Source organism: Protopterus annectens, chromosome 7.part0 (genome assembly GCF_019279795.1).
Source record: "Protopterus annectens isolate FY-2018-M chromosome 7.part0, PAN1.0, whole genome shotgun sequence".
Classification (NCBI taxonomy): domain Eukaryota; kingdom Metazoa; phylum Chordata; order Ceratodontiformes; family Protopteridae; genus Protopterus; species Protopterus annectens.
This window is the reverse complement of record NC_056739.1, coordinates 765,751,294-765,774,173: the sequence shown is the minus strand read 5'-3', so window position 1 is coordinate 765,774,173 and position 22,880 is coordinate 765,751,294. Positions and strand designations below refer to the sequence as shown.

General features: G+C 43.1%; 1 protein-coding gene across 1 annotated transcript in view; it reads left to right on the top strand.

Annotated features, from left to right (window-relative positions):
• The window catches only part of LOC122806091 (extracellular calcium-sensing receptor-like), a 431,112-nt gene that overhangs the window by 227,049 nt on the left and 181,183 nt on the right, over positions 1 to 22,880 (top strand). The window lies entirely within an intron of this gene.

Here is a 22,880-nt window from a genome sequence, read left to right as displayed (position 1 = left end):
GTAACCAGAATGGTCTATGAGAGGTCATGCAACCAAGGGCCATTGGCAGCACTGAAGCATGATGCACACGTATGGTACCATAATGCCCCTGGTTAGTAGCATGTGGCAAGGCGACAGATGAATGAACAGGTTTTACAGCATGAACATCCTTCATGACATGCATGCCATAGCATGACCACAACAAAGAACTGGGAAGTTCAATGACCATAACTGTCACTGCAAATGACTAGAAGTATGGTCTAGCTACACATCTACTCACAACTTAATAGGTTACAGTGCACATGCAGGATGTAGGCTGGGTTTCACAGACTGAATAATGATGATATCACAAAGCATTCATCTATATATTTCTTACTTTATTTCATTTAAATTTGATAACTGGGATAGAGCATTGATCACAAATTACCAAATTCAGTCTCGGCCCAGGATTATTAGCACAATTAAGACAACATCAAGCTAAATCACCTCATTAGTTTAACTGCCAATGGTATGAGCCCCTTTCTAGCTGATTAAACAGAGTGGCCATCATGAGACTGACAGACTACAACAAATAGACGATACTGGAGAAAACCAACACATAGGAAAATTTACAGCTGGCAGAAGTAGTGGCAATGTTTACCACATTGCAGGGACATCTCCAGGGTGCATGGCTTCCACATGCAATTGCCACATCATAGAGATATGGCAGATTGTATTGTGGTTGGGGTGACCAACACATTAAGGGCACGTGGAACAGACAGGATGTATTGCAGTGTTGCAGGGTGTTCCAACCAACAAGACCACAGGGAACAAGCAGAATAGTCATTCTTCATGTGGTAGCAGGAACATCCATCCATGACTCACTGTCCAAGCATGAAATTCTCAATCCTCTGAGTGCGAGACAACTGTACAAACTGTAGTTAAGAGGCATGACAATTGACATATATGTTGTGGTGGGGATCCATAGAAGCATTGCTGCGTAACCATATGGGAAAAGATGCCAGACCTGTAGTTCACAATGGAAACAAGGCACTGCATTGAAGGGCAGTATAACTGGACCATAAGTTTGTATGCAACACAGTCTGGCACAGGGTTACAATGGTGATGTCATAACATTGAATAAGGTATTATCCAGCACGGGGGGTACAGGGGTCACAGAGGTGAGTGGGGAGAGCCTCATATCTACTTCTAGTAGGTTGTGGGTATACAATCTGCCCATACGTCAACTTCGGGCTGCAATGGTTGGCTCACACTGTTTTGCCACCTTCCTAGAAATGATGTAGTAGACCCAGAAGTAAATCCTTGGTATTCTACTGCTTGGAGTTCTCTGCAGGTTATTCTGATGAAGTCTAAATACCCCAACAAAAAGCACTTCAATTTCATCAATAAAAGGCTTGTCTTGTATGGTACCATGTCTACTGTGGATTCCTACTTTGACTTTTCATCTTTGGACTTTCTTGAGTGGGGAGATTAATCATACTCAGTACTGTAAGGATATACTGTTCTGTGTGTGTGTGGGGGGGGGGCTACAGCTGTCATGTGACACCTAAACAGTGGCAGAACACAGAAAACTGAGGTTCTATTGGAAGTCATGCATGGAAAAGGAAAGCCTGGAGAAGGATACGATGGAAAAACCCTTTAGGAACCAGGTGTGGCAAGAAATAGTGTAGCAAATACATGTTGTGGATGTACACAACCTAACAGGTTTGCAGGTGAATTACAGGGTCACCAAATGATATTCCATGTGAAAAACAGGACACTAGACATAGCTGCACATGTTAGCCACTACAGCTGGTTCCAAAAGTAATCACCAGCTGACACAGATTAAGCAGTTCCTTATAACCCTCAGTAGAGTAACTGACAGGATATTAATTCTGTATGGTGGGCTGGATGTGAGAATTGGACTGATATGGACTGCACAACTGTTAGCTGGAGGTGCCCCAGGTAAAGTAGTAAGACATGACCAACACATCAGCCTGGTGTACATACACATGGCCATTTGTATTACTGTCATCTAGGAACATTAGGGTTGTAGCTTCAAATACCTGCAGCCCAGTTACAATTGCCCACTGTCTCTAGGACTGCAGCAGGGGAGCAATGTGACACAACTGCAGTGCATTTACAAGTGCCCAATGTCTGTGGGGATGCAGCAAATGAGCTGTGTGACACACCTGTAAAACAGTTACTAGTGCCCCAAGTATGCGGAGGATGCAGTAGGTGAGCAGTGTGACACACATGCAATACATTTATGAGTGCCCACTTTCTGTGGGGGATGCAACAGGTGAATTGTGTGACACACATGAAGTACATTTACAAGTCCGCTATCTGTGGGGGATGCAGCAGGTGAACTTTATGATTTAAGTGCAGTGCATATATGAGTGCCTAGTGTTTGTGGGGGATGCAGCAGGTGAACTCTGTAGCACACCTGCAATATATTTACGAGAGCCTACTGTATGTGGGAGATGCAGCAGGTGAACTGTGTGACACACCTGCAGTACATTTACAAGTAGTTAGTGTCTTTGGGGGATGCAGCAGGTGAGCTGTGTGAGAGAAACAGCAGGTGAACTGTGTGACACACTGCAGTGCATTTACAAGTACGTAGTGTCCTGGGGGGATGCAGCAGGTGAGATATTTGACATATCTGCAGGACAGTTATGACTGCCCAGTGTCTGTGGGGGGTGAAGCAGGTGAGCTATGGGACCTACTTGCAGCACAGTTAAAACTGCTCAGTGTCTGTGAGGGGGTGTGCTGTGTGACACACCTGCAGTGCATTTACATGTGCCCACTGTCTGTGGGGGATGCAGCAGGTGAGTTGTGTGACATATTATTGCTAGAAGACAGTGTCTAGTGTTTCCACACAGTTTATTCACACACAGCATACTGCATTTCTGTTATCCAGAGGCACTGGGCCTGCAACTGATGCACCCAGTGCTTACTGCAGGGAGAATTCAAAATGAGAATGGTGTCACCAAGTGGAAATGTAAAATAAAGAGTGACAGGAGTGACAATTTATTATAAACTACTGCTTCTGTAGATACACAAGTTCTCTTTCTTGTTTTCTTTGTCTTTTAGGCTCAAGCTGTCATATTTATAGTCTGAAAATGACTTTCAGTTTATTGTTATGGCATAACAGTCCTTTTTTTTTTCTTTCTGGGTCTCACACTACAGTATGACTACAGTAAAATAGAGCAGGTAACATTTCTCACTCACCCTCTGTCTCACAGTCACTCACTCAGTTCATGTATGAGTTAATAGTTATAGCCAAGTAAACAGGTAACCGTTCTCAATCTCTCTCAGGTATCACACTGGAGAGCAATTGCAACTCTCTCTCTCTCATGTCTTTCATAGTCAAGCAGTTACAATTAAAAAAAAATAAAGTAACATATGCAGCAATTCCATTTCCCTTCACTGGATTTTACCCTAGTAGATGGCAGAAACTTCAAAAATAATGAAAATGGAATGCAGCCTTTTTCATCAGACCTCCTATAAACATACAAGAGTGGAGTTACATTTAAGTAATACACAACTCAATAGGACAGTCCTTCATAGGAATTCATGTGGTGAAAGTTTCATGCCTCAGAGCTCAAATGGAATTAGCCGGCAAAATTATGACACATAATAAATATGTAATCATAAGATACAGGTTTATTAGGCATAAAACACCACTTAACAAAAAAATCTTTTACTTCAGGCTTATGCAGAACGGAAGGCATTTTCTGGCAACCAATGACTACTGCAACTTTCAGGCAATATCTAGTTGCATGAGCTAAACATTCCTGTTAGGTTTACCACTCAGACAATGAACTGTAGTTTCCAAATTCCAAACCACTTGAGGTGCAGATTACACAATGAGTGGTGCAACCTTCACTCTCTGCCGATCTCTCCTTACTACTGTGAAGCTAACTTTACATATTATCTTGACTCTGTGACTTTTTGACTTCTGACATTTTGTCTTGGCATATTTACCTGAACTAACATGCAGTTTCTTAAAGGGCCAGGTATGCAGAACACACTGCTATACCCAGCAGCTGTTATATGAACCTAATTTCTAAAATACTGTCTGGGCAGTGCATATCTAAAGGACCTAACTACACTTATTGATATCACCTGCTAGGATCTCTTGGTGCTGCTAACATGTTATCTAACAGATGATCCCTCCAGTTCGATGCCACCAGCATCAAGCCAATAGAAAGTTCTGTGACCCCTACTCAGGTCATCTGTATTGTGATGGTGCACACTGTTATAGTGCTGCATCTTAAATGGAAGAGCTGTAAGGCTAAGGCCTACTGGCAAGACTTTATATTGTCCTCCTTCTCTTGGTGAAGCCACTGGAGGGGAGCATGATCTGTAATTAGCATGAATTGTCTGCCTAATAAGAAATATCAAAGGGAACTTTTGGGTGAAGATTACCCCTACCTCAACCTCAGAAGTGTCCATGTAAGTGGTAAAGGGCTTGGAGAAGTTGGGGACATCAAAATATGTTTTGCCCAGAGACTTTGTTTACGTTTCTTCTAGACTAAATCAACTTGTGGGGTTCACCCGAATTTGTCTGGCATCCATCCTTTTGGGAAGCCAGACAGGGGACATACCACTGTAGCAAACTCTGGAATTAATTTTCTGTAATATCTTGCAAGCTCCAAAAAGGCCCAGTCTTACTGTTTAGTTTTGGGCATAATAAGTCACTTTTCTACAGGTTCCACCTTCTCTTTCTGGGTTTATTTATCTCTATTCCTATAAAATATCCTAAGCAATGAACTTTGGTCGTGCCCAATTTAAATTGGGAGTATTAACATTGAGATCAGCTTGCCTTAAAGAGTCAAAAACTGCTTTAACATTTGGGATGGAGGAGTCTCGATCTGTTAATTGAAGAACATCATCACTGAGACAGCGTCAGCATAACATTGATGAGGTAATAAAACCTGCCCATCAGTATTTGAAAAGCATCTGAGTACCATGGAAACCAAAGGATAACTTCATATACTTCAATGACCATGGGGACCAAAGGATAACTTCATATACTGCAATAGGCCATCTGCTATGGAAAGGCATTTTTTTTCTTTTGCTTCTTTGGATAATAGAATTTGCTATCATCCTTTCATCAAATCCATGATAGTGAGGAACATGCCTTGTCAGCCATTCCATTATTTTGTCTACCTGTGGCATAGGGTAGATGTAAAACTTTGATTTACTGTTTAACTTCTAGAAGTCAGTACAGAAGTAGAAGAACCATCCAGTTTTGTTACAAACACAATGGCACTATTCCATTCACTCATGATTTCATAGAAATAAAGTAAAAGTTTGGTAATTTCAAAATTTGTGACCAGCTCTTCCTACCGATCCCATCATTGTCAAGCCATTAAAAAATAAGGCTGGCTAGCATTACCTCACTTATTAAACTTTAACCAACTTACCACGGCACATCAAATAGTCTGCCACCCCATTAAAGTACCAGCTCTAACAGGTCTGCACCAAAGCCATGGATGATGACACCCATCAGAAATACACACACAGCCACAGAAGAATGCCATAATGAGGCACATGCACAAACCAGGATCGTTACAGAGTGTGTGTCTGGGATGCTCAAGTCACGGTTCCGCTGCCTTGACATTTCTGGTGGAGCCTTGCAGTACACTCCAGCCACATGTGCACACATGTTCATAGTATGTGCCATGCTACACAATATGATAATGCAGAAACAGCTGCAGCAGGAACAGCACAGGAAGGGCCACAAAGCCTCCCACCATTGCCAAGGTCCCCACAGGCACAGACGGACTCAGAGGAGGAGGCCCCTGAGACTGCTCCTGTAGGCAGATGGAAGTAATGCATAGCGCACACACTGACACTGTAGGGACCCCAGGAACTGACACATCTCTCTGACTCACACACACAGTAAAATGGATGACACACACATCACAATACCTGTAACTTACCATGTATAGGCAGTGCACTGTGTGCATCCAACATAGGCGGCCCTCAAGCACAGTCCTCACAACTGCCACAAGCACAAGGTAAGTCAGTCTTCTTAACAATAAATGAATGGATTAGTATGTTTTGCTAGCATATCTATGGTAATGCTGCATGCATATAAGGGAATGGGGTGGCCTACTGGGATAGCAGCTATGTGGGATGCCGAAACTGGCCTCCACACACTATGCAGTAGTACCTAAGGTGACAAATCTCACTGCAGTATATGTGTGGACAACTAACTGGGGGTAACAGGTCACAGACATGGATGTCAGTGTGGGGGTCCCAGACCCACCCACACAGCAAGTTAGCTGTAGAAAACCACAGAGAAATGTCTGGTAAAGGCACACAAATGGTGGCAATGTTGAATTGCTACCCTACAGACTCGCACAGTGATAGCACAGCAGGACCTGCAGTTGAGGTAAGGCTATGAAGGGTAAGAAGTCTGAAACTCAAATGTATGCCATTACAATCTGACCTGAGTTCTTTACTGATATGCCTCTAGTCCCCAAGACAGGCCACACTAGTATGGTAAATGAAACCAAAATGTAAAGCAAATATCAGCACAGTCTGTGCATATGTGTACAGTTGACAGGTGTGCCCCCCCATATACCCACACAATTGCAGTAACATGTATGCTTGCAGGGAAATAGTAGCATAGCACACATTGGCAGGGCTGTAACAATACACATGAAAACATGTTGCCTGTCCACAATATGCAGGGGTCAATGAGCTATGTGTATGTGTGGTTAATACTGTCTGGCTCTGGCCAGCACGTTCTCCTGGCAGTTGTCTTGTAGTGCCCTAAGCACAGTGCTATCTTTGATAGGGTTATGTACAGATAACTACAGTGCCAGCTGTTATGCATGTCAGTGACACCCACTGCTCTACCACTGACATACCTGGAAGTCACAGTGCTATGTGGAATATACTACACATATAAGGGACATCTTGAAGGATGTGTAGCTGAGGTGCCAAGGTTTTGTGAATATAAGTGCTTTTTGGTACTGTTGCCAGTGGTTATTCTCAATAATCCTTTTTCTTATGTTTGTTTTTACATATAATGGACATGCCTGCACAGTAGAATGCACTTATGTACCCACACCCATAACTTCCAACCTCTGACAGCAAGATGTCTAGACAAGGGCAGAAATAAAAGTGGAACAGTGGCACAATGATAGGCATGTGTTGTAAATATCACCCTTACATAGTGAGAAAGTTGGTAGGGTGAGGTATTTGCAGTAGCGAGAATTGTCTGAAGGTTATGTAGTCTGAAACAGTAATGTCCATCATTATTTTGTAAAATCACTCTTCAATTATATGTAACTAACTTGCCATAAAAACACAAGTTTAAATAGAAGGATGAAACCTCTAGCCAAACACCTGGACAACCTGCCAAAAAATGTACATGTGAGAGGTATGTCCACACAAGGATGTGACATCTCAGGTTAGAAAGATACCACACAAGCAGGAGATCCTCAGCCAGTATATCACTAGGTTGCTGGACTGTTAATACAGCACACCATTACTAAACTGGCTGTAGTCACACCTCACAAATGGCCTTGTTGGGCAAGAATGTACATAGCTGCCCTCATAATATTGGTCTATGGATCATACAACTAGTATTCATCTGGTAAAGCACTGTGATGATCTGAGGATGTCTGGCAATAGGCAATGACACAAAACATTGCAGTGTCAGACTACAGATATGTCATAAAATGTCTACTAAACAAACCCAGTACCCTAAGAAAAGTCCAGTGTATTCCTGAGAGGTATGGCTGTAGCACACAAAATCCTGGACTGGAGTACACCTATCGCTGGAATGGAGTCCCACTCTAACTATAGAAGGTCACACTGGGCATAATCCAACACTTAGAGAATCACATCACATGTTGGAACCCACATCAGAATATATGATTGTATTGTGTATATATGTCTGTGCATACAGAGAGCTATGTACACCTCAACTGTCCCCACACACACACACACAGCAGACTGGATTATCATCAGCTAGCTGTAGATGGCCCATATGTAATATATCTGCATCTGTTGCATGAGATACACACATATATATGGGCAACAGATAACATATGTCAAGCATACACACATAAATGTGGGGAAGTGAAAGACAGACAGTGATAGAGAGAGAAAGAGACACAAGGAGGCACAGACAGAGTGAGTCAAACACACGGATACCCTAAATGGCACACAGTAATGTCCTGCTGTGGACAGTGGCATACCAGTTGTAAACAGTTGCACATGTTAGCATAAAAGGTGAGCCCCATTGTGTAACAGTACTAAGGCTGGGTTTATAATATCACATTGTGTGTGTTGTGTGTTGTGTGTGTGTGTGTGTGTGTGTGTGTGTGTGTGTGTGTGTGTGTGTGTGTGTGTGTGTGTGTGTTCGTCCATAGGTCCAAGTATTAGGAGACTGTTCCTACTCAGAAGTACCATTGAACACTGATCACCCCTATAAGCTCTGTAGCACATGCAATAACTGCATAAGACTATACTACAAATAACTATATAGGTAGGGATTCTAATCTCAATACTGGAAACTGTGTGTGTGTGTGTGTGTGTGTGAATGGCAGTTGTGTATGCAAGAGTGAGGGAGTGTGTGTTTGTTGTTTGTAGGCAAAACAGTTTTAGGCCATTCCCATCCACAACACTTCCCAGTGCCCTACATTATCAGTCCTGTTGATGTCATTCCCCTTATCAGCATCTTTGGCCAACTGTCAGCCCAGTTAGCTCTGTAGCACATGTGATAACTGCATGACATTATAATCCAAATCACTAGGTAAACAGGAGTTCTAATCTCAGATCCGGCAAATGTCTATGTGGCTGTATATGTGTATGTCTGTAAGAAGAAATATTTTGATAAGTTTCCCATCCAGTGCCCTACTTCATCTGTCCTGCTGATGTCATTCCCCTTACCATCACCTTTGGCCAGGTATCAGCCCAATAAGCTCTGTAGCATGTGTGATAACTGCATAACACTATAGTACAAATCACTAGCTAGGTTTGGATTCTAATCTCAGATCCAGAAAGTGTGTGTGTGGGAGTGTATGTTTGTAAGAAGAAGTATTTTGATAAGTCTCTCACCCAGTGCCGTACTTTATCAGTCCGGCTGATGTCATTCCCCTTATCAGCACCTTTGGCCAATTGTCAGCCCAGTAAGCTCCGCAGCACATGCGACAACTGCATAACACTGTAGCACAAATTACTAGCTAGGCAAGAGTCCTAATCTCAGATCTGGCAAATGTGTGTGTGGGAGTATAAGTGTGTGCATGTTTGTAAGAAGAAGTATTTTGATAAGTCTCCCACCCAGTGCCCTACTTTATCAGTCCTGCTGATGTCATTTCCCTTATCAGCACCTTTGGCCAGTTGTCAGCCCAGTAAGCTCTGTAGCGCATGTGATAACTGCATAACACTATGGTATAAATCACTAGATAGGCAGGGTTTCCCCAGCGCCCTACTTTATCTGTCCTGCTGATGTCATTCCCCTTATCAGCACCTTTGGCCAGTTGTCAGCCCAGTAAGCTCTGTAGTGCATGTGATAACTGTGTAACACTATAGTATAAATCACTAGATAGGCAAGGGTTCTAATCTCAATACTGGCAAGTAGGTGTGTGTACGCGCACCCGTGGGTGTGTGTGTGTGTGTGTCCAGTTGAATAACACTATAGTATAAATCACTAGATGGGCAGGGGTTCTAATCACAGTACTGGCAAGTAGATATGTGTGTGTGTTGAGAATCATATCCTGGGTGGATTATACCATTTGAATTATGTACCACCATGTAGACTTCCCATCACCCTACTTTACAAGAACTGCTGATGTCATTCATCTTAAAAGTAACTTGGGATAAAGTGAATTCATGTAAACTCCATGGCATATCTGATAACTGCGTAGCACTATAGTAAAAATAACTAGATAGGTAAGGTTTCTAATCTCAATACTGGCAACTGAGTGTGTGGGTGTGTGCTTGGGTTGAGAATCATGTCCTGTGTGGGTTATGCCATTTTGATTTGTGTACCATTTACACCTGTTTAACACCTCTTGATGGCATTACTTTATATAGCGTGTTAATGGCATCTGCCTCACATGCAGCATGTTAAACCATTGCACAGGCCATTTCAATCATCTGTACAGATGTCTATGGAATATCTGGATGTTTGCAACTCATATGTAGTCTATTTCCCCTAACAATGGCCATGTATGTGATATTGTTGCCAAATAGGTCACAGTTAGTACACTGACACACATACCAGCATCAGATATCATACCTGATTGAAACATCATGCTGATACAACATCTGTTACCCTATCATTTGTCCAGGCTTGCAGGAGCAATAGATTACTCCAGTTGCTATTTCTGGTGGGTTATCTCACCATCCATTAAGGCATTCACAACAGTACGTGTTGTAAGAGGTACTGGGTTATGTCCCACGCATATAATCCATGTGGGGCATGTCATGTGTATGTAGCACTATAGTACATTAAAGTGGATGCTAGAAGTCTAAAGCTTAAAATGCACTCGCTCGAGGCACTCCTTAAATTGGAGAACATCAACATTTGTGCAGTGCCAGAGACCTGGTTCAAGGCTCCAGAGAGCACCCCTGCATTACCAGGTTACAACTCATACCACATCTTTTGGCCACCTGACCTAGACCAAAACACTAAAGGCAAATGCTTATCCATATTCATTAAGGATATTCACACCTCCAGGCTAGTTGCTTAACATAATGCATCTGAAGTTATTCAAGTGCAAGTAACAGTGGGTAAGACTGCAATGCAGGTTGTAGCTTGTTACAGATCCCCTGCCATTCCCCAGGATACACACTCCATGATGTTCTTCATGTTTCCCTGTTGCAGTCATTACATTTAGGTAATTTGCTTGCAGGTTGCCCTCCATCGGCCTGATTAACAAAGTCTTGGGTCCTGTGTCAGTCGCTGTCCCTTCTTCCATGACATCAGGTCATCAGGGATATAAAACATGCAGCCGATGCTATTACATCAGTCTTTCTTGCCGAGTGGTGCCCGAAGCAGAAGCAGTTCGCAAGTGCCGATCAGCCGACTCCTGAAATTTTCGTTTTCAAGTTTCAGAACTGAAGTCTTCAACTAAAAGCTAAGTACTCCATTGGGAAAACTTTTTCTTGCTCCTTACCGATGTCAGTAAGAGTTAATAATTGCATTACTTGTGAAAAGCAAATACCTCATAAAGATTTTCATTCGTACTGTATTCCTTGCCTAGGCCCTGACCTAGTACCTTGCTGTCGGTTTTGTGCTTTATTTAATCAGCGCACTATCCATCATTGGTATATTTTTGCCTCTAAATATTTCAGTTCTCGGTTTAATTATCCAGAAATGTCATCGGTTAGCCATCTGACTACCGGGATTCTGAAAAAACACAAAGATAAAGACAGAGACAGACTGCCGAGGTCCAAAACTGCCAAAGACGCTTCTTCTAAGCCAGTCACCAGTTCACCGGTACTCAGTAAGGCAGTTTCGCAGCCCCTGATACCCGCTACTTCTGATTTGCAGGCCTCTACTGAGACCCATTTGGAGTCCGGTATGCCATGAGATACTTCAACTATGGAACACTCGGATGTCTCTTCCTTGGATGGGTCTGGAGCTGCTGTGCAGGCACTGGCTTCTGAGGGTGTATTCAGGCCTACAGACTTGCATATTAAATTGACGCCGCCTTCATTACTAAGGCCTAAATCTCGATCCATGTCTAAAAATACGACGCCCAGGACACATGCTCATGCCTCTATGCCTAAAAAACAAATGATAAAAATGGCTGAAGATCTAATAACTCTAATCAGGGGTAGCCAACCCCCTATGAATCTTCTGATTAGTTTTCTGACTTCTGACGACCTGGATTTGTCTTTACCTCCTTATGAGGATTCTGATGCAGAGGACTATATTCCTTCTGCTTCCCCTCCTGAGGAGTTTTCTTTTGGGGAAACCTTACATACTCTAAGGGAGCATTTTCACTGGGAAAGCCAGGAATTTTCTGATTCAAAAAAGAGGCTGAGGGATTTCCTTCTCCTACCTCAACATAGGCCTTTGGCTATTCCTCCTGTAATAGACATTGTTGATGATGCCTTCTCGAAATCCAGTTTGGCCCCTGATTCCCTGCCTTCTGCTCCCAGTAAACCTGACAGATACTACAGGGTCCCTGAGTCCCACAAGTTCCTTTTCAAAAATCCTATTGCAGATCCAGAGACTATTTCACAGGGGCCCAAGGGAATTAAGGCTTCTACTGCTAAAAATCCTACCCCTTCTGATAGAGACTCCAGGGTGCTGGATAGATGGGGTAAAAAGGTTTTACACTTCAGCAATCTTGGCCATTAGAGCTTTAAACTGCCAATTTCATTTGTTAAAATATCAGCAACATGTTATTGGACTGCTTAAACAGAAAATGATGTTGATTCCTGACTGTGTGGAAAATAAAGACTTACAGGATTTAATGCATTCTGCTGAACAAGTTGGAAAACATACTTTGCAATGTAGTTTTGATTCTTTAGAGGCCCCTTGCAGGCCTGCTGTTACTGGGTCTGTGCTTAGAAGGCATGCTTGGCTTAAGGAGCAATCTTTGCCTGATCATGTTAAAGCTAAATTGTTGGATGCTCCTTTAAATCAGGACCGTCTGTTTGGCAACAAGGCTGAAGAAGTTCTTAAAAAGATGGAAGATAAAGCTAAATCTATGCAAACTGTTAAAGACTTTATACAAGTTCAGCCTCCTAGATTTAGTAGACACTGGCCCTCTAAGAATTGGTCCTTTCTAGCCCCTTCCAGGTCTTCCCAAGTCAAACCCAGACACAGCAAAAACCCCAGGTTTGAGTCCCAGGGGACTCACAGAACTAAGCAGTGGGGGGCCTCCACTTCCAAGTCTGGGAATAACAAGACTCCCCCTATGGTAAAATGTCTCAATGACTTCCTTTTAAAATTTCCAAGCACTTATCTTCTGACTGCCCCTTTGAGGGGAAAGATTGCTCTTCATGCAAAGAACTGGGAACTCATTACCCAGGACAAATGGGTTTTAAATATAGTGTCCCAGGGATACAGATTTCACTTCCATACGTTGCCAATGTCAAATGGGTGGCTGGACCTACCCCCAAATCAGCGGGCAGAGGCTCAAAAACAAATACTTTCTCTCTTAAGCATAGGGGCTATTCAACTGGTACCAGAAGAGGAAAAGGGACAAGGTTTCTACTAGAGACTTTTCCTGGTATCCAGAAAAGACAAATCATGGCGTCCTATCCTGGACCTGTCTACTATAAACACCTTTCTAGAGATTCCAAAATTTAAGATGCTGACTCTTCACCAATTACTTCCTATGCTAGGCAAATATGCCTGGTTGGCAGCACTAGATTTAAAAGAAGCATACCTGCACATCCCAATCCGGGAATCTTGCAGAAGATACCTATGCTTCAAAGCAGGCTACACACACTATCAGTTCTCTGCACTGACTTTTGGCTTATCTACTGCACCCAGGGTATTCACAAAGTGCCTAGCTCCAGTTATTGCATTTTGCAGGCAAAGAAGTATTCAAATATACCCATACCTGGACGATTATCTAATTCAGGCAGAAAGCCAGGGCATACTTTTAAATCATCTGGCCTTTGTAAAAAGGGTTCTAACTTGTCTGGGGTACACCATAAATGAAAAGAAATCACAACTGGTACCCTGTCAACAAATTTCATTCCTGGGAGCAAGCTTGAATACAACTTCCCAGATGGCTTACCTCATGCCAGAAAAGCAAATTCATTTCACAACCTACTTCAAACAAGTGGCCACAAAAACCCTGCTATCTGCAAGACAAATACTGCAAGCCTTGGGGTTCATGGCCTCCTGCATTCTTCTAATTCCATATGCAAGACTGCATATAAGGAAACTACAGTGGTATCTAAAAAGCCTATGGAGTCAACATTCTCACAGCCTAGAAACAATGATTTCTATCATACCTTGCATACGCCTAGAGTTCTTTTGGTGGGCAGAGGCCTGCCACCAAAACAAGGGACTACCTTTCACACCACCCCCTGCCACCCAAACCTTCACAACAGATGCATCAGACTATGCATGGGGGGGGGGGGCTCACCTGGCAGGGAAGTGCATTCAGGGCAAATAGAACCCAAATCAAATGCACCTGCATATCAATCAAAAAGAAATGTTAGCTGTACAGAATACTCTGACAGCCTTCAAGAACTACATTCTTCCAGGACAACTAATGGTAAAGACGGACAACACCATGGTTATGTGGTACATAAACAAGCAGGGGGATACACATTCTTACCCCCTCTGAAGACTAGCCATGGCATTGCAGAACACAGCCTTGAGCTACCAAGTGCACCTACAAGCTCAATTCCTGACAGAAAAATTAAATACACTTGCAGACGGACTAAGCAGAAACCTCATGGACCCACACAAGTGGAAACTGGAACCAAGGATTTTCAGCATGTTGACAAGTGAATGGGGGAGCCCAGATATAGACCTGTTTGCCTCCCCCCATAACTACCAATTGGACAAATTTTGCACAAGGACTCCCCCAAACAAGCCGGGAAATGCTCTGTCCTTTAGCTGGAAAAAACTATCAGTCTGTGCCTTTACCATACTGCTTCTGCTCTCCAAAGTACTACTAAAAGTCAAACAGGACAAACCAAGGATGATTTTGATTGCTCCAGACTGGTCGCGCCAATACTGGTATCCCCTCCTGCACAGTGTGTCATGGTTATCTCCATGGCACCTGCCTCAGACTACTTCCCTGCTGTCTCAGCAGTAGAACCAGATTCTGCACCCTCAGCTTCCAACACTGAACCTTGCAGCCTGGCTAATTACTTAAACTCTCCCTTACCATCCCTCAGCAAACCTGTGATGGATGTCATCTGAGAGGCAAGGAGGCCTAGTACTAGAAAATCTTATGCTAAAAAATGGAAAATATTCTGTGCCTGCAACCAGTCTCAAGGGATGAGCACAGCAGTGCCCAATTTACTTCAGATTTTACAATACTTAACTGAGATGCTTCACAAGGGCCTGTCTTTTTCCTCCATTAAAATCCATGCCTCAGCCATTGCAGCTCATTATAACACAGAACCTCCCCTCTTCTCTCATCCACTGCTCAAGCAGTTCCTCAGAGGGGCCAAAAATTTGAGACCACCCAGTAGAGCTCCAACCCCAGCCTGGGACGTTAACTTTGTATTGGAGAAACTCATTCTACCTCCTTTCGAGCCAGCTGCTACTGCAGACTTAAAATTTCTTTCTTGGAAAATAGCTTTCCCTTTAGCAATCACTTCAGCTAGAAGGGTATCTGAATTACAGGCCCTTATGGCAGTGGAGCCTTTCATCATCTTTCATGCAGACAGGATGTCAGTCAGTACCCATCCATTCTTCATGCCCAAGAAGGTATCCAGTGTGGCTCTTAATCAGTCCATTCATTTGCCAACCTTCTTTCCTAATCCACAGGACAAAGGGGAATGGATACTGCATTCCTTGGATGTGCATAGACAACTTAGATTCTACTTGGACAGGACTAAACCTCAAAGAAAATTTGAACAACTGCTGGTAGCATTTGCTGCAGGGGCAGAGGGGAAGGCTATTTCAAAACAAACCATTTCTAAATGGATAAGCCATTGCATTCATTTCTGCTATAAGCACCATGGAAAACTTATCCCCCAGGGGATCAGACCTCACTCCACCAGGGCTGCATCTACTTCTACAGCCTTTCTCAGAGGCGTTCCTACCAGGGACACCCTAGAAGCTGCTACCTGGAGTTCTGTATATACTTTCACCAAGCATTATCATTTGCCAATTTTCTCTAAATTCAGAGCTGGCTTTGCCACTGCAGTCTTGCAGGGCCTTATAGCTGGCCCTAATGCTATTTAAAGTCCTCCTTCCAACCATAGCTTTGGGAATCTACCCAAATGTAATGACTGCAACAGTGAAACATGAAGAACATAGTACAGTTGTGTACACTTATCATAAATGTAGATGTTCAAGTGTATTCACTGTTGCAGTCCTGGTTACCCTCCCTCCTGCCCCCTAACTTTTTTTGGCTATACCTGTACTTTCCTTTACTATGCTTAAAAGCCTTTTTGGTGTATTTGCTTTTTTGTTGGAGGTATACCATTGTGTTTTTATATTTAATTGCTTCCCATTAGGGGGGGCATCTGACATCTGGGGCAAGAAAAACTGATGTAATGGCGTCAGCTACATGTTTTATACCCCTGACGACCTGACATCATGGAAGAAGGGACAGCAACTGACGCAGGACCCAAGACTTTGTTAATCAGGCCGACTGAGGGCAACCTGCAAGCAGATTACCCAAATGTAATGACTGCAACAGTGAATACACTACATTTATGGTAAGTGTACACAACTGTACTTTTCTTGATATACTGGGTAATATTAGGGTACAACCTAATACCCTAATAATGGGCGATTTCAATTACCCCACCATCAGCTGGGAAAACTACTCATATGCTAACAGATTTGTTCAACGCTTTCTGGAATTCATAAATTCCAATGCCCTGGATCAGCTTGTTCATACCCCCACCAGGGGCAGCAATATCCTGGACTTGGTCATTACCAATATGGGCAACCGATGTTCCACGCCGGAGGTCAACTCCTCTCCGGTCAGATCCGATCACAAGCTAATCACCATAGGCATCAATATCCCACCCCCACCCCCCCATTAAGGAAACCACATGAAGATGGAAAATAGAGGTACGACTGCTGAATACTATACAAATGCACTGTAGAAGCACATAACAAGTGCATAGATCATGCCATCCACAACAGAACCAAGATGCTAGCCTCCAAAAAAAGGAAGTCAATCTGGTGGTCCCCTGCCATAAACAAACTCTACAACAGAAGGAAGAAGCTGTTGCAAAAAAGAGTAAAATCCCCTGATTGCAGGAATTCCCTGGTCAGCCTCAGTAAAAAGCTGAGATCCCTCATAAAATCCTCCAAAGCTAGTTACAAAAATAAAATCGCCACTTATTCTAAAGGCAGCCACAAAGCATTCTACAACTATGTCAAGAATCTCAATGGCGACACTCAGATCTGCTCTGAGCTACAGTACAATGGCACTAGATATACAGAACCAACTGATATTGCCAACATCCTGGCAGATAGGTTCACTGCAAACTTCACCCCCCCCCCTCACCCTCCAAAGGGCCCATCAGTATACCGGAAGAATGCAAAGTCCCTGTAATCATGGCTGCACAAGTAAAGACCACACTCTCCATAGCCAAGAACACAGCATCCATGGGACCTGACAACATCCCAGGCTGCATTCTGCATGAACTGCAGAAGGAACTGGCACCCCACCTAAGTACCATGTTCAATCATAGCCTCACTTCAGGCTTTGTGCCTACTGAATGGCACACAGCAATGGTTATCCCACTCCACAAAGGGGGTGCCACCATGGATCCCAGGAACTACAGCCCCATTAGCCTGATGAGTCTGGTCTGCAAGGCCATGGAACATATCATCTTGGAGTTTATAAATAAGGACATAGGTAACCTCCAAACTCTGGACCCACCCCTCAGTTTGGGTTTGTAAAAGGTAGGTCATGTCTCCTAAACCTGACTGACTTCTTTGAAGCAGTCATCGGAGCTGTGGACAAGGATAAGGTGGTGCACACAGCCTATCTTGACCCTGCCAATGCTTTCAACAACATCCCCTACTCTAGAATTATAGATAAACTCACTAGACTGGGCATAAATGCCTATGTCACAAGATGGCTGGCCAACTGGCTCACTGACAAAACCCACACAGCGAAAGTAGCCAACTCCAAATCCAACTTCAGACCAGTGACAAGTGGAGTACCACAGGGCTCAGTCCTGGGTCCTCTCCTGTTTGGCATCTACTTCTCAGAAGTCCAGGCTAATACAACAGGTCTTTGGCTTACAAAGTTCACAGATGACTACAAACTAGGTGCCATAATAAAATTGCCTAATGATGTGGGCATTCTACAAAGGGGCCTCACTGAGACTGTTGCTTGGTATCAAAGTCATGGCCTCAAGCTCAATGCCAGGAAATGCATTGTCATCTCCTTTGGGAAAAACACTGTACCCATGAATTACCACATAGGCAGTAGCCTACTAAACACCGAAAGTATGATGAGACCTTGGGACACAGGTGGACAGTAGTCTCTCCTCTGATAATCACATCATCACAGTAGTCAGGAAATCCTTCTATGTGGCACACCTCATCACAAAGGGGTTCACCTCAAGAAAAAAAGAGGTCATTGTTCCTCTCTACTCATCCCTCATCAGACCCATTATAGAGTACCATGGCCCATTTGGCAATTACCTTGCAAGACATTAACAACTAGAAAGGCCACAGAAATACCTCACTAATAGGATTATTGGCCTCAAACAGATGCCATACACAGACCATCTCAAAAAACTCCAGCTCTACTCCATCACTTATCACCTACTCAGAGGCAACCTCTGGCTAACATACAAAGCCATGTCAAACCCAGATCTGTTGGACATGCTACACTTAAAGAAACCCCAATCCCTCCAAGCCACATGCTCCAGGGACATACACCTTGCCACCACAATAAACAGAACATCCTGTCCCAGAGACTTCCCATACTCTGGAAGAGACTACTCATTCATGTCAAGCAAAGCTCCTCATTAGCCCTCTTTAAGAAAAATCTCGACAATTGGATTGGAAATAGGAGATTCACCCTAGGGATCACTTCTGTGGCTCTGCTAGACAGGGGTGCAGTAAATATAACTTTCATGGGTGGAAAAACCCAGGGAGCTTGTTTCAATAGGCTTATATAGGCCCCAGGGCTGATAGCCTAGTACCTACCTATGAACCTATGAACCTATATGTAGGTTTACAAATTTGTCCACTGCAAACTGTGTTTGTGTTACTGTATGCACATCTCCTGTGTCAGTCTTTACTGTGTGCATGCAAAGGATATACCGTTTTGTCTCCCTGTTCCACCCTGTGAACTCAGGAATACATATCACAAATCCATCATACATAGTACCATTCTTGCCCATACCAACTGCATCAGGTTTGAGTGTATGGGAAAGAAATGGCAGGGGCAATAGGTGCTGACACATGAATCTATTGCAGTCAGTACAATGGCTAAGCTGGTGAGGGACCTACTGACAGTACTCCAATAACCTGTTACACATGTACGAGCCTGTGTTACTACACAACACTGAGGTGACATGCCTGAAGGCTATCCGGTAAACATACATATAAATCTGTACCTTGGCTATGAAACGGTTAGTGTATTTCCACTCTGACATACTCCATGTTGATAATGTCTGCAAGGCCACAGGCTGCAGAAACACAGATACCTAGAACACAAACAGAATAGAGCATGTCAGACAACATTCAGTCAGTGGTACTAACAGCAATAATGCATTATGGCTAATAAGGTACATACACCTTTATGAGTACCCATAACAAATGCAAGCAGACAGCACCTTCTAGCTACACTGTACTATATTCACTCTGTACCCATATTAGCCTGTCCTTGCATTGATAGTATGGATGACAGGGATGTGACACAGGTATCATCATATGCATAAGGTGTGATGTGGGTTTGTCACAGGCCTAGGCTGGGCCATACTGTCGACATCCATGTGTGTGTGTTTGGAGGGGTATCCCATAGATGGGCTGTGCAGAGGTGCTGTGTGTCTCTGGAGGTGACTTGTCTGTGATAGAGATGTGTGTGTATATATGCACACAGTCACGCCATGTAGCTGCTCTACACAGGGGTATGTTGGACAGCTGTGGACTGTGCATGCCAGGGTGTCCAGTTCACTGTCTCCAGCCACAGACACATGAACTGGTCCTGCCAGGGGTCTCACTGGCACCACCAGGCCCAAGGCCAGATGCAGTACTGCTTCCTGATGGTGACTGCTGTCTGCTGTAGCTGTGTCCCTGATGGGAACGGCCAGGACCATGTGCCTATGGCCTGCCCCATTGTGATATGGACAGCAACTCCCCTTTGTTAGTGCTGGTGTCACTACCACTACAGGAGTGTGAAGGTGCATGGCCCCATAGACTCTCAGCTGATGTTGGTGCTGACATGCATCCACATCGCTAGAACTCATCTCCAACCACACACTCGAGCACAGACATGCCACGGTCGAGGATTGGCAAGGTCTCATCCCACTGTCTATTCATGACCTCAGTATTTTGGCATGTGTCCTCAACAAGGTCATGTATGTTGCCATGTAAACCAGGAAGAGTTGCATCCACCACCCTGGGTATATGTCTGTTGTTGCATTCACTACATGTCTGTGCATCCATGACAGCCTGAAACATGCATCTGGTGACACCTGTTGTGGCACTTATGACAGCAGCTTGATGAGCAGCAGTCCTGCGAGCAGCCCTGTCCATCTGCCTGTGTGGGGCCTCACCTGCACTCTGGCTATGGCCAGTGTCTATACTCACACCTGCCATAGTCACCACACTAGCCTGTTCCATGCCACTACCTGCCAACTGTCCATCATCTGTGGCTGCTGGGGATGGAGCATGTGTGGGCATTGTGACTGTGTGTGGGAACGTTGTGGATGAATGTTGGATGCCAACCGATGACACAGATTCAGCCGCTGACAACACCACCTGTGCCTGAATATGGCCATCATCATTGCCAGAGTCTGCAGAGACACTGACATCAGATACTGATCGGGAGGGAATGCGACCACCATGACCACCTGTGGGGGAAAGACAACATATCAAATTAAAACCTGCACTTTACAGTTTGCTGCTACACACCCACACACATGCATGCACATGCACCCACACACATATACATACAGGTGAAGTGGCAGACAGGCATTACACAGACCTCACAATAGCCAACTGGTGACATTCACAACACAGTCAGACCACTACATACACACCCTGGACAGGCCCTCAACATCATGCACAGCCCTTTCCACTTCCTGTTACAACTTATATACACCTCTGTGATATGCGAGTAGCTTTAGTAGGTGACGGGCCTTCAAGTAGCACATACTGCACCCATGTATACATAATTGCTGTTCACCTATATAACACAGTGGCAACTCCTACAGAACATACCTCTCAACTGTGCAGAGTGTCGCTGAATGTCTACATGTGTGGCTCATATTTCTGGTCTGTTCATCATAAATCCTGTATTTGTCTGACAAAGTACTGGGATGATATGAGGACTGGTGTCATTATTTAATTATATATTTTGAGTCTCACATTTCAAAACCTGCAGTACAGGTATGTTACAACAGAAACAGTTACACTAACAACCTTCTAAGCTTACAATGGACATTATAAGTGTAGACACCTCTGTTAACATGGCAAGTTCATCTGATATATAACATGAGACCACATAAGTCATGTGATAACATTTCCAAACTTTAATGTTACCTATAGCCTATGCAATCCAATTGAAAAACAAACACATCGGTTAGGGGTAACATGTAGAATTTGAAATACATACAATAGACTGGTTGCATGACTGTGCACACCCTTAACTCATTCACTCCAGAGCAGCTCAGGAAAAGCTGCCTGCTGAATTCCACCATAGGAACAACAATGCAGCCTGAGCTCATTTTCAGAAAATCCATTTGTAATACTATACAGAAAACAAATGCTCATAACTTGAAAAATATTAACACAAATGTCCCTGGCAGACTCTGGAAATTCAACAGGGGGCAATCAAAAGCCAGTATTTATACAATTCATTTAATACAAGGGATACTGTTATTCATTTAATACTGGGATACTGTTATTCATTAAATGCTCATAACTCTTTAACTATAAGAGCTACACTAAAAATATAAATGCGAAAGTTGTTCAGCAGACGCTGACCTTTCCAACAGTGTAAATGTTGATAGTGCATATCAAAGTCATAATGAAATATTTGGCAAGGAATGCTGATATTGTGCAATTTTTTTAATTTTTTGGAAAAGCAAAGCACAATATCTTGGTCTATGTACCATGCAGACCCATACAATTTGAATTTAATTTGTTAGTATGAATGTCAGCTTTAAAATGATACTTTAACCATAACTGTGTGACACTCCTTTCATGAGATATTCACAGAAATATGATTAGTATATTATTTCTCATAATTGATAAATAAACAAAGCATAATATCTCATCACCTGTAACAGACAGAGCCTACATATCAGTGTAGAAGTTGTGCATCTGAATGTCAGCTTCAAAATGACGCATCATTTGTGTGATCACCATGCTCCCTCGCAAAGATATGGGCATAATAATGAGAAGTATTGTAAATGTATAATTTTCATATTCGTACAAGACTAAACAAACTGTGATATCTGTACGTGTGTACAGTGCCTAGACACAGTTCTTTTACGATGATGTAAGGAGTAACACTGTCTTCAAAATGATGCATTACTTCACACAATGTGGTGCTCCCTTGCAAAGTTATTTACCAAAATATGAAAAAAATCATAATTTCCATAACCTAAGTCGGAAACAAACTTTGATATCTGCCTATGAGTACAACATACAGGTACCATTCTTTTACCATGTTAGAACTATAAATAATCTTTTCAAAATGAGTTATTACTTAGCACATTCAGATGCTCCCTTGCAAAGTTATTTACCAAAATATGAAAAACAATCATAATTTTCATAACCCAAGTCCAAAACAAACTTTGATATCTGCACATGTGTCAAACATACAGGCACAATTATTTTACCATGTTAGAACCAGCAATACTGTCTTCAAAATGAGATATTACTTGTCACATTCAGATGCTCCCTTGCAAAGTTATTTACCAAAATATGAAAGAAATCATAATTTCCATAACCATAAGTCTCAGACAAACTTTGATATCTGCACATGTGTCAAATATACTGGCACAATTCTTTTACCATATTAGAACCAGCAATACTGTCTTCAAAATGAGATATTACTTGGCACATTCAGATGCTCCCTTGC